The sequence below is a fragment of the Chiloscyllium plagiosum genome, chromosome 26, assembly GCF_004010195.1.
Source record: "Chiloscyllium plagiosum isolate BGI_BamShark_2017 chromosome 26, ASM401019v2, whole genome shotgun sequence".
NCBI lineage: Eukaryota > Metazoa > Chordata > Chondrichthyes > Orectolobiformes > Hemiscylliidae > Chiloscyllium > Chiloscyllium plagiosum.
The window spans coordinates 18,297,799-18,311,089 of record NC_057735.1 but is presented as its reverse complement, the minus strand read 5'-3'; the positions used below and the strand labels follow the sequence as shown (position 1 = coordinate 18,311,089).

Genomic DNA, 13,291 nt, shown 5'->3' with positions numbered 1-13,291 from the left:
CTGCTGTACCATACTGATAGCAGTTTGACATCAGGCTAGACAGAAATGCACAAAATACATGTTGAAGAATCCTCAAAAGGAATGCATAAATGGACAGAAATCTGTAACAGTCTAACATGAAAAGAAAAATTATTTGAGAGGGAAAAAAATGCAAATTATTTAAGTGGTGAGAGACTAGAGACAGAGGGACCTGGGCATCCTTGAAGGAAATCACAACAAATAACCAGACAGGTAAATGGAATGCCATCCTTTATGGGAAGGGATGAGGATATTTTAGGTGGGGTGGGGGGGGGGGGGGGGGGGGGGAGAAGAAAAAAGGAACTCTTGCTACATCTCCATGGAAATTGGATTTGGAGTGCTGTGCCTTCAGATGTACATTTCACTGGAAGGAGTCTAGGAAAGTTTCACTTTGCTCATTTCCTGAATAAAAAAGTTTGACCATTCATCACAAGGACAAGCATATACTCAGGATTCATAAGAATAAGACATGGCCTATGGAAACCTGGGTGTGTTTGAGGTTCTTGACAGGTCAGGGTCAGCAGAGACAGACAACGTTTCTCCTTATGAGATGGATGGAGAAAACAATGACCACTAGGGACACAAGGTATCTTATTAACATCCTATTTGAGGAGAAAACTCCTCATTGTCCTTTAAGGGACTGGAAACTTGGGGATTTGATCTGAGTTAGCGGGAGAGGTTCCAGGAACAGGCATTTATGAACTAAATGACAGACAGCAAAGCTAAGGCTAGAACCAAATCAGCTTCAATGTTATTATTAATTGGAAGAGCAGTCTTAAATGGATTGAAACACCTATTCCTGCTCTGACTAATTATGGGAGTATCCCAGAGTTTAATCATCAGAAGAGTCACATACCTTGGACTGTACAAACAAACATTCAACTCGGTTAAGTATTGTAATGTTCTGAAAAGTCATATCTAACTAAAAGATTAAATTTTCACTCCACAGATGCTGCTCGACCTGCTGAGTTTCTCCAGTATTTTGAGATTTCCAACATCTGCAGTATCTCAAGAACAGCATGCTATATTTCAATCCTGAACCATTTAGATTGACAACTTTGTAAAAACGAAATGCATAAAGTTTTTAAGTGATGGGATTTGGACACTCAAACCGATTGGGTCAATTGAGACAAAATACATTAATTTTCTGAAACTGTGCAATAATGGGACAAAACAAGTTATAGAACATGAAGTCTTATTCAGAGACGAGACAGGAAAATTAAACCAAAAAAGAAGTGAGCATTCGGTGGGTTTCTTAGTTTGTGCAGGTAGTGGATGGCCTCAACTCAAATGCAAAAGCATAATTTTTCTCTACACAATGAACAACCTTATTTCATACAAGCACCTGAACACTTACCCTTTATCACAATAAAAAATAACTTTATTTCCAAAAGTAGTGTCTGATACATTATAATACCCATTCAGAATTTCTCCAGGATTACCACAGTTTATTGCTAGAAACAGAGGGAGAAGAAGAAAGTTAAAATATGCCACAGTATCCAATAAGATTTGAAATACAATTGGTTATTTTTGTGAAAAGTACAAAACTATTGACACAATAGATTACATCAATTCAACAGTGTCAGTTCTAGCAATGCAATTTAAGATTTTGTCCAACATGTGATGTCACAGGTTCACTTAATACTTTTACTAGTTAGTCTGAGTTGAGGGATAAGACCCAGTTTGTATTTTTAGTGGCATGTTCCCTCCAAGTAATGGTAGAATATAAAACAAGTAAAATAAATCTTGGGTATGCAGAAGTTCAGCTCCTTTAGCAAATGAGTGATAAAGACAGAAAAACTAAAAATCTGACCTTAAGCTACATAAGCAATAATATGAGTATTTTGAACAATGTAATCTGCCATGCACTGTTGAACATTATTTAGCTGGGAGGAATATATTGATTTGCAGTCTTGGAGATAACTTGGCCAAATTAAAAAAATATAATAAAAAACAAGCAAATTTTTGGTTTTGTTTGCAGAGACATTCAATACAGAAGATGGTAACAGATGGAGGTTAGACAGAATTGGATTTATTATTGTCACATGTACTGAGATAGTGAGAAGTATTGTTGTGCACATTATCCAGGCAAATCATAAGTACACCAGGGTAATAGAACAGATTGCAGAACATAGTGTAATAGCTACAAGAGAAGGTACAGAAAAAAAAAAGAACTCTAATGCGAGAGGTCTGTTCAAAAGTCTAACAACATCAGGGGAGAAGCTGTTTTCAAATCTGTTGAGACATGTTTTCAAACTTTTGTATCTTCTACCTAATGGAAGTGGGTGGCGAAGTGTATAACTAAGTTAGGAGGGGTTGGCTGCTTTCCTGAGGCAGCAGGAAATATAGATAGAGTTAGTGGATGGAAGGCTGGTTTGCATGGAGTTGGCTGTATTCACAACTCTAATTTCTTGCTGTTTTGGGCAGAGTAGTTGCCATACCAAGCTGTGATGCATCTGGATAGAATGTATATCTATAAAAATTGCTAAGCATCATTGCTGATATGCTGAATTTCATTAGCCTTCTGAAAAAGTAGATGTTGGTATACTTTAAGCGTTGACATGGATGTACCAGAGAAGGTTGTTGGTGCTTTTTACTTCTAGGAACTTGAAGGTCTTTATAATCTCCGCCTCAGCACTATTTCCAACAACAGATCACCATAAAAGCTGCCCGGTGAGGTGGCCAATAGTTTTCACAGATTCCTTCTATTTGTATTAGAGGGTCAATCACGCCCTTGGTCCAAAATCTAATTTATGGACCAGAGGTTGTCAAGATGGAATACATCTGTTATACACTTGAAACTGCATTTTAAAACTACTTATTCTTTGTGATATTTCCAAAAGATCAAGACTACTTAGCCAGTTAATTATACTCTCAGCTTTGTATTTTAACATCCAGGTCTGCATCTACTTCACTCAGTAGCAGTGACAAATAAGAACTGGAAACAATTGCAGCTCTATTCTCTTCAACATTGATGAACAAATTGCAATTGATTCAGATATAGCCAGTTTAATGAGAAATAAACTACCAATATCTGATCAAATTGGATTTCAAGAGGGTAATGAAAAGAAAATCAGTTTATGAAACGGAGAAACAATTTACTTGAAGAATTATTAATAATATTCTTCTTGGTAACTAAAGTTGAAAATGAATTTTCTCATGGAACATCTATATCATTAACTTGTTTTTGAAAGTTACTGTTAAAAAGGTTCCTGTTCAAACTAAAACTCTTTGCTCACGTCTGAGCAGCAAACACTCTCCCAACCTCTGTACTGCATTTGCACCAAGTGTCATAAAGCTAGTCCCTTTTATTCTTAAAAGCTGTTCCTTGCCTCAAGGAGGCTCTGCCCTTGATATTTTTCAGAGCGGTAATAAACCGGGCCAGACTCCAATCAGTCTGGTTTGGGACAGAGATGAAAAGGATTTTGGAGAGGCCTATTGTGTACATGTAAATAGAACAAAGAAAATTTACAGTCCGGGAACAGGCCCTTCAAGCCTGAGCCGATCCAAATGTACTGTCTAAATTCCTAAGCAACGTATCCCTCTGCTCCCCACCTACTCATGCATTTGTCCAGACACATCTTAAATTAATCTACCATGCCTGCCTCTACCACCTCTGCTGGCAACGCGTTCCAAATGCCCACCACCCTCTGTGTGAAGCACTTACACGTGTATCTCCATTAAACTTTCCACCTCTCACCTTGAAAGTGTGATCTCTCATTATTGAATCCTTCACCCTGGGAAAAAGCTGGTCTCTATCCACCCTGTCTATACCCTTCATGATTTTGTAAACCTCAATCAGGTCCCCCCTCAAACTGCTTTTTTCTAATGAAAATAAACCTAACCTACTCAACCTCTCTTCATAGCTAGCACCTTCAATACCAGGAAACATCCTCATAAACCTTCTCTGCACCCTCTCCAAAGCGTACCATCCTTTTGGTAATGTGGCAACCAGAACCATACACACTATTCTAAATGCAGCCGAATCAATGTCTTGTACAATTTTAACAGGACTTGCCAGCTCTTATATTCAATACCCCATCCAATGAAGACAAGCATACTTTTTGCCTTCTTGACCACTCTATCCACCTGTGCAGCAACCTTCAGGGTATAATGGAGCTGCACTCCCAGAACTTTCTGTCCATCAACGTTTCCCAAGGCTCTTTCATTGTATAATTCACTCTAGAATTAGTTTTGCCTAAATGCATCACCTCACCTTTTTTGGATTGAAAACCATCTGCCACTTTTCTGCCCAACTCTCCAGTTTATCTATATCCTCCTGTATTATGACAGTCCCTTATGCTTTCTGCTACTCCACCAACCTTCATGTCATCTGCAAACTTGCTGATCATACCAACAGTACCCTCTTCCATATCATTTAGGTATATCACAAACAACAGTGGCCCCAACACTGACCCCTGTCGAACACCACTGGTCACCTTTCTCCATTTCGAGAAATTCCCTTCAACTACTACTCTATGTCTCCTGTTGCTCAATCAGTTCTTTATCCACCTAGCTAGAACACCCTGCACACCATGTGACTTCACTTTCTCCATTAGTCTACCATAGTCAAACACCTTACTAAAGTCCATGTATATGACATCAACAACCCTCCCTTCATCTATCAACTTGGTCACTTCCTCAATGACACTCCCCCGCACAAAACCATGTTGCCTATCAATGATAAGCCCATTCTAATCTAAATATGGATAGATCCTATCCCTCAATACCTTCCCCAGCAACTTTCCCACCACTGATATCAGGCTCACTGGTTTGTAGTTACCCAGAATATCCCTACTACCCTTCTTGTACAGGGGGACAACATGAGCAATCCTCCAATCTTCTGGCATCTCATCTGTATTTAAGCATACCACAAAGATGTGTGTCAGGGCCCCAGCTATTTCCTCTCTCGCCTCCCTCAGCAACCTGGGATAGATCCCATCCGGTCCTGGGAATTTATCCACCTTAATAACCTCGAGCCTACCCAACACATCTTCCCTACTTATGCCAACATGATCCATACTAATCAAACTTCTATCTCTAATCTCAAGATTCATTATGTTCCTCTCCTCAGTGAACACTGATGCAAAGTAATCATTCAGAATCTCACCCATTCTCTCAGGTTCGACACACAGCCTTCTTTCGTTATCCTTTAGTGGACCAATCCTTTCTCTAGTTACCCACTTGCTTCTTATACAAGAATAAAGTGCTTTGGGATTCTTTTTAATTCTGCTCACTAAGGCTATTTCATGATCCCTTTTAGCCCGCTTGATTCCTTGTTTAAGGCTTGTCCTACTCTTCCGATATTCTTCCAGGGCCTGTTCTGTTCTTAGCTGCCTCGACATTATGTATGATTCCCTTTTCCTCTTGGCTAGTTGTACAATTTCTCCTGTCATCCACAGTTGACGAATCTTGCCCTTCCTATCATTTGCCTTCAACGGGACATGCCTATCCTGCATTATCTTTGAAAGCCTCCCACATCCCAAATGTGGACTTCCCTTCAAATAGCTGTGTCCAATCCACATTTCCGAGCTCCTGCCTAATTTTGATATAATTGGCCTTGGCCCAGTTTAGTACTCTTCTCTTAGGACCACGCTCTTCTTTATCTATGAGTATTCTAAAACTTACAGAATTGTGGCCACTGTTCCCAAAGAAATCCCCCACCGCAACATCTACCACCTGGCCTGGCCCATTCCCCAGGACCAGGTCCAATATGGATGACACTTCAGGCCAAAGTGGTCATGTTTTAGATGTGACCTGTATAAAGGAGAGGGAGTGGTCAGCTCTCTAGCTGAACTAAGCAGTTTCAGTGGAGTCTGACCTGGCAAGAAGTTCAACAGGGAGCGGTGTGGAAACTTTCTTTCCTTCCCTTCAACTTCAACTTGTAAGGAGATGTTTCATGTTTAGTGGCTTTTAAAGGAGTTTGCTTATTGGGACTGTTATGTATATTCGTAACAGCATAATTAAGTCTACTTGGATAGGCTAAGCTCTGTAGGGGTTCTCTACACTGTTTTTTGTGTTTCACTGTGTAATTTTATGAATAAATATTTGTCTGCTTTAAAAACCAGTAGTCAACCTAGCTATCTTACTCAATGTAACTTTCACTGTACACTTACTGAAACCAATTGCAAAGTTATGGTCTGGGGCTGCCTGCTTAAGAATGTTTTGAATGGTCTGGCTTAGTCCATAACATAAGGTATAGAACACAACTGTTCCCATTGCTAAATCAATATTAAGTGAACCTAGCTGCGAGAGGACTCTGTCAGGTGAGAAGATTATCAGAATTAAACTATTTTTCAAGCCATATTTGAGGCAGTTAACATCCCAAGACTCATCTACAAAAGCAGTCATTTGGATCTAGGATTTAACTCACTTAATTTCCTTTGAAAACATAAATGGGCCAGTAAGGTGGAGAAATTAAATGGGGAAGGAGAATGTGGAGGGGGGAAAGATTGCTCATTACTTACGTTCACAAACAGCTCTTAGAGGTGACCAAGTTGAATTTTCCCTGCAGGTTATATGTCTTGAACCTCCTTCTTGAAACATATATCCTGGGAAACACGTATAAGCAAGTCTTGTACCCACAGGAGAGGTAGTCTGAGGATTTTCTGGTGAGCCATTTTCTAAAATCGGAGGTTTTCCACACTCACCTATTAACAAACAAAAAAAAGGTTCAACAAGTCTCCTTTCTGTTTTAAAAAAACAGTAATAATACTCAATATAAACCATCTCCCTAAAAATCTGAAATGTTGAGTGCTGGAATTTTTCAATATTTTAAACTACGAATTTAAATTTTCTCACCAAATTCAAGTTCATTGAAATTGACATTTTAACCATGTTCCCTTGATTAGGAGACAAAAAACTGACTATTCTCTTTAGAAGATCTTCTATTTATTTAGCATGATTTAACACATATACCAAGATACTTTATATGACCAATAAAAACCAACAAACAGTTGAAGGACACAACCAAGTTAAGCAATACAATAATTGACCAAGAATTACAATGGCTATAAGCATAGGTAAGAACATTGACATTCTGTGGCCAGTTCCTCACCTCCTGACACTCCAAAATATGTCCATTATGTGCAATGCATAAATCAGGAGTGTGATGAATACTTTCCACTTGCCGGGATGAATGTAGTTCCAACATCACTCGGGAAGTTTGACATCATCCAAGACAAAGAAACTCACCTGATTGGGATCACACCTTCAGCATCCATTCTCTCCACCAGCTGTAGTGTATAATATCCACAAGACACGCTGCTACAAAGCACTAATGCTCCTTTGACAGTATCTTACAAAACAAAAACACCTCTACCATCTTGAGGAAATGAGAACATAATGTTCAATGGGAAGGGCATCAACTGCAAGCTCCTTTCCAAGCTGTATATCATCCTAACTTGGAAAAATAGTCCCTTTATAGTCTGGAATCAAAATTCTGAAACTCTTTCACATTGTGGGTTACCAGCAGTGATGCTAAATTTGGGTTCCACCAGAGCAGTTTCTCACCTCATAACAGCCTTGGTTCAAACATGGACAGAGTTGACGATGACTACTCTGGACACCAGTCCACATTTGACTGAGCACCGCTTCAAGGAGCCCTAGAAAACCTACAGAGGAAACTCTCCACTGGTTGGAATCTTAGTGTTGGAGCCCTATCATTTTCTTTCCACGTCATTATGGTAGAAACTCCCCAGGGAATGTTTCTTAAAATAAAAATGTTCAAGGATGTTATAAGACATCTCTGGAGCAGGTGAGACTTGAACCCCAACTCAGAGGCAGGGATACTACCACTGCACCACAAGAGCCCAAATTTCTCAGGCTAGGATCCTAGACCAATTATCATGATCTGTTTCATAGTTGACCTTTGCTTCATAAGCTCAGAAGGGAGATTGTTCAGCAGCATTTGTTACTCCTCAGATATTGAGGCAGTCTTTGCAAATGCAGCAAAACATGGACAATGTCCGATTTTTATTTGGCCAGAAGACCAACACAGAACATGAAAGAACAGTACTTGGTGCAGATTTAGGATGCAAAGCTTTGTATGATATCAGGTTTATTGTAAATAAAATTTAATGAATGATTAAGGATGCTATTAACATTCAAACAAATATAAAAGTTAACTAGGAGAAAGTGAGGACTGCAGATGCTGGAGTACCAGAGTTGAAAAATGTTGTGCTGGAAAAACACAGCAGGCCAGGCAGCATCCAAGGAGCAGGAGAATCGACATTTCGGGCATAAGACTCCTGAAGAAGGGCTTATGCCCAAATCGTCAATTCTCCTACTCCTTGGATGCAGCCTAGCCTGCTGTGTTTTTCCAGCACAACATTTTTCAATGTAAAAGTTAAACCTATTTCACAGTTCAAGGTTTGATTGGTTTCTGTTACTCTTTAATATTACCACCTTCAAGAGTAACTAGGTACAGCCAATAATTGTTGCCCAGCCAACTATTCCCAAATCCCATGAGAAAATAAAAAGATACAGCTGGAAGGAATACAAATTAGATTAGATCAGATTACTTAGTGTGGAAACAGGCCCTTCGGCCCAACAAATCCACACTGACCCGCCGAAGCGTAACCCACCCATTCCCCTACATTTACCCCTTTACCTAACACTACGGGCAATTTAGCATGGCCAATTCACCTGACGTGCACATCTCTGGACTGTGGGAGGAAACCGGAGCACCCGGGGGAAACCCATGCAGACAGGGGGAGAATGTGCAAACTCCACACAGTCAGTCGCCTGAGTCAGGAATTGAAACTGGGTCTCTGGCGCTGAGGCAGAAGTGCTAACCACCATGCCGCCCACAAATCAGAGGGGTCATTTTAACTTTCCATGGCAGAAATAATAAGTCACTTAACAATTGCCTGAAAGCTTATTCATCCATTTAGTAGGCACTAGGAAAAGGACACTAAATGAGCTGTTCTTCTGGAGTGGTGGCAAGGACAAATATGGAACAAGAGTTTTAAAAACCCACAAGCCATGGCCAACATTAGTAAAATTACTATTTATTTTAAAAAACAAAACTAAATTACAAAGTTATTGTGGCTTTTTTTTGGCCAGTTGGAGATGGTGGAAAATGGATGGGGCTTAGAAGTGGCCCAGTCAGCAGTGTTTTTAAAAAGGTTTCTATGGGAAGCCTGAAAGTACCAGTTGATGTGAGATCAGGGAGAAAACGAGGCAGCAACAGGTTAACATTGAGAAAATCAGGTTTAAAAAAGGTAACAAAATAAGATGGGCGAGGTGATTTTCCCCAAATTCTGGCACTGATCTGAAATGCATTGTCATGCCAGAGTTTCATATCATGCAATTTAATCTACATGACTGCGATAATCACCAGTGTCCTTTGAGCAAAGGCAAATAGGTGTTCCAAGTCATATTAGACTCAAAATTTTAAACTCTCCATAGTTTCTGCAGACTTGCTGACATTTTTTTCCAAGCAATCTAAAATTTTAAAAGGGATCTTTAATATCAACAATATTCCATTTGAAATAAATCTCTGAAGCTCAGTTGTTCTTTATATAAAAAAGACAAGGATCCTCCACAACCTAACACAAGTCAGGCTATCAGCCTCAGGTGTTAAAATGAGAAAAAGGTGTACACAAAGTTCCCAGTATATATGGATATTGACTCACAAAGTAGTAAACAGTACATGGGGAAATGTTTTAAAAACGCCAGCGATAATTATCGATTTACTTGAATCGAAAAGTGAAAAATGTGATGATTTAGAGATACTGGTGTTGGACTGGGGTGTGCAAAGTTAAAAATCACACATCACAAAGTTATAGTCCAACATGTTTATTTGGAAGCACTAGCTTTCAAAACGCTGCTCTTTCCAAATAAACCTGTTGTACTATAACCTGGTGTTGTGTAATTTTTAACTTTGAAAAAAAAGTTAGTCATTAAAAAAATGAATAAGCAGATTAAGTAGCATCTGTGACCAGGTGTCCTCCCACAGTCCAAAAGTGTGCAGGTTAGGTGAATTGGCTATGCTAAATTGCCCGCAGTTAAGTGAAGAGGTAATTGTAGGTCTGGGTGGGTTGCTCTTCGGAGGGTCGGTGTGGACTTGTTGGGCCGAAGGGCCTGTTTCCACATTGTAAGTAATCTAATCAGAAACGTTAATGTACGTTTCCATGATGTTCTTTCATTAGATGTGGACAGCAACATAAGAGAGCTCAGAGTAATGTACTTTGAATATACTTACTTGCAAAGTTTAGTGTCAATAAAACAACGTTTTCACTTTACTAAATCGGGCGTTAAAAACTGAATTTACATCAAAGCAAGGCTCCATCCCTTAAAACATCATGTTTTTGGTCAGAAATAATTCGCGTGAAATGAAACCTGCATATGGTCAGAAATAAATCTTTCCCATCGAATGCTATCTTCGGATTTTGAACCTTTCGACAAAACAGATCCGGAATCCATAACTGACGGAACCAAACGTAGAGATGATGATATCATGTTCATTTCGCGCGGACCTGTTCTCTCCCCTTAACATTCATTCCAATTCCCACACTCCAAACATAGTGCAGACACCCCATCCGCCTCTCGCTGGAGATTAATCCTAAACCCCCAAGCTGTGAACACAGTACAGACCTGGTCTCTCCGAACCAATCCCGAGCAAGAAGACCCTGAGCCGGTGCTGTAGATGCGCCCTCCCGCTAATTCTCAGCACAGGCCAGGAGCGTGAAAGAGGATCCGGGGCGCTGCTTACCGGTCACGCGAGCCACCCAGACCGCCATGAGAGCGAAGAGCAGCCTCTCCGAAACTTTTTCCATTGTTAATATTCAAGAAAACCTTTCTCCCAGCGACACTGGAAACTTTAAGCTTTCACAATTATATTCCTCTTGTGAAGCGGTGCTGCTCTCCCGTAAATGCACAACGAATGTTTCTGCTGACCGCTCTATGATTCAGGTAAAAACAATGACTGCAGGTGCTGGAAAAGCACAGCAGTTTAAGTAGTATCCGAGGAGCAGTAAAATCGACGTTTGGGTCAAAAGTCATTCATCCTGCTGTATGATTCAGACCGCTTCTCGTAGTCCCCACCCTCCACACACCTACAGCCAGCGACGGAAACGCAATCCTTATGAGCAATCTTTTGATCAGTCAATTGGCTTTTCTCCAGGTACTTACTTTGAACATTACACCATTGTGATATTTTTGTTTGATTCTGAAAGGCAAGATATAAATGAAAGTATTAACTAAATACCACAAGTGGCTCTAATTTGATGCGGAGGTGCCGGTGTTGGACTGGGGTGAACGAAGTTAAAAATCACACAACACCAGGTTATCGTCCAACAGGTTTATTTTCAAGTAGAAGCTTTCGGAGCACTTTCCTTCGTCAGGTCGCTAGTGGGGCAGGATCACAGAACACTTAAAGACCAAAGTGTCATACAACTGGTTCTTATTGGAATATCATTTCACTTCTATCACCTACAGTGTTCCCCAAGGGAAAAGTTTGTGATATGAATGGAAACAAACCACAAAGAGTGACACTGTCATTCCCATTGGGTGTGATAGTGAGTCACTGAACTGAAAACGTAATTTTGGAATAGAGATTAGCGTTTCAGTATGAGCCTAGTCAAAATCTATTTAAGAGTCATACAGCATGGACAACTCATCCATGCCAACCAGGTTTCCTAATCTGAACTAGTCCCATTTGCCAGCATTTGGCCCATATCCCTCTAAACCTTTCCTATCCATGTACCTGTCCAAATGTCTTTTAAATATTGTAATTGTATTTACCTCTACCAATTCCTCTGGCAACTTGTTCTATTCAAGCACCACCCTCTGTGTGAAAAAGTTGTGCCTCAGGTCCCTTTTAAATCTTTTTCTCCTCACCTTAAATCTCTGCCCTCTAGTTTTGGACTGCCCTGCTCTGGGGAAAAGACCGTGTCTATTCACCCTATCCATGACCCTCATGATTTAATAAACCTCTAAATGGTCACCCCCACAGCCTCTGAAATTCCAGGGAAAATAGTTCCAGCCTAACCAGTATCTCCACAGAGCTCAAACCCTCCACCCCTAGCAATATCCTTGTAAATTTTTTGTACCCTTTTCAGTTTAATAACATCCATCTTATAGCATGGTGTCCAGAACTGTACACAGTTTTTTAAATGTGGCCTTACCAATGTAAAGCTGTAACGTGACATCCCAACAACTGTACTCAATGCTCTGACTCAAAAATTGTAGCAGTGGAAAAGCACAGCAGGTCAGACAGCATCTGAGGAGCAGGAGAGTTAATGTTTCAGGCATAAGCCCTTCATTCCTGATGAAGGGCTAATGCCCGAACCATCAACTCTCCTGCTCCTCGGATGTTTTCTGACCTGCTATGCTTTTTCAGTGCCACACTTTTTGACTCTGATCTCCAGCATCTGCAGTCCTCACTTCTCAATGCTCTGACTGAAGTCAAGTTAGGAGGTATGGGATACAGGGAAATTTGGCTGTCTGGATACAGAATTGGCTGGCCGAAAGATGACAGTGAGTGTAGTAGATGGAAAGTGTTCCACCTGGAGGTTGGTGACCAGTTGTGCCCCACAGGGATCTGTTCCCGGGCCTCTGATTTTAGTAGTTTTTACAAATGACTTGGATGAAGAAGTGGAACGGTGGTGTTGCAGATAGTGTCGAGGGCTTTTGCAGGCTACAACAAGACATTGACAGCATGCAGAGCTGGGGTGAGAAGTGTCAGATGGAGCTTAACCTGGATAAAAGGGAAATGATTCATTTTGGAAAGTTGAATTTGAATGCTGAATACAGGGTTAAGGACAGGATTCTTGGCAATGTGGAGGAACAGACGGATCTTGGTGTCCATGATAGGGTTGTTAAGAAAGAATATGGTATTTTGGCTTTCATTAACAGGGGGATTGAGTTTAAGAGCCGCAAAGTTTTGCTGTAGCTCTATAAAACCTTGGTTCGACCACACTTGCTATATTCAGTCCAGTTCTGTTCATCTCATTATAGGAATGATGTAGGTGCTTTAGAGAAGATGCAGAGGAGATTTACCAGGATGCTGCCTGGATTGGAGGCAGTGTTATCTTATGAAGAGAGGTTGAGTGAGCTAGGAAGAGAAGAAGGAAGAGAGGTAATTTAATAGAGGTGCACTTTGGCAAAAAGAATAAAAGCATAGACTACTTTCTAAATGGTGAGAAAATTAATAAAGCCAAAGCACAAAGGGATCTGGGAGTGCTAGTCGAGGATTCTCTAAAGGTAAACATGCAGGTTGAGTCCATGATTAAGAAAGCGAATGCAATGTTGTCTCTTATCTCAAGAG

General features: G+C 40.4%; 1 long non-coding RNA gene across 1 annotated transcript; it reads right to left on the bottom strand.

Annotated features, from left to right (window-relative positions):
- Positions 1 to 1,379: 1,379 nt before the first annotated feature.
- LOC122563167 lies at positions 1,380 to 11,192 on the bottom strand. The gene is made up of 3 exons (XR_006315503.1): positions 10,618 to 11,192; positions 6,486 to 6,668; positions 1,380 to 1,472 (listed from the first exon to the last, which is right to left on the bottom strand). It is a non-coding gene; the product is annotated as an uncharacterized LOC122563167 (long non-coding RNA).
- Between the last annotated feature and the right edge of the window lie 2,099 nt (positions 11,193 to 13,291).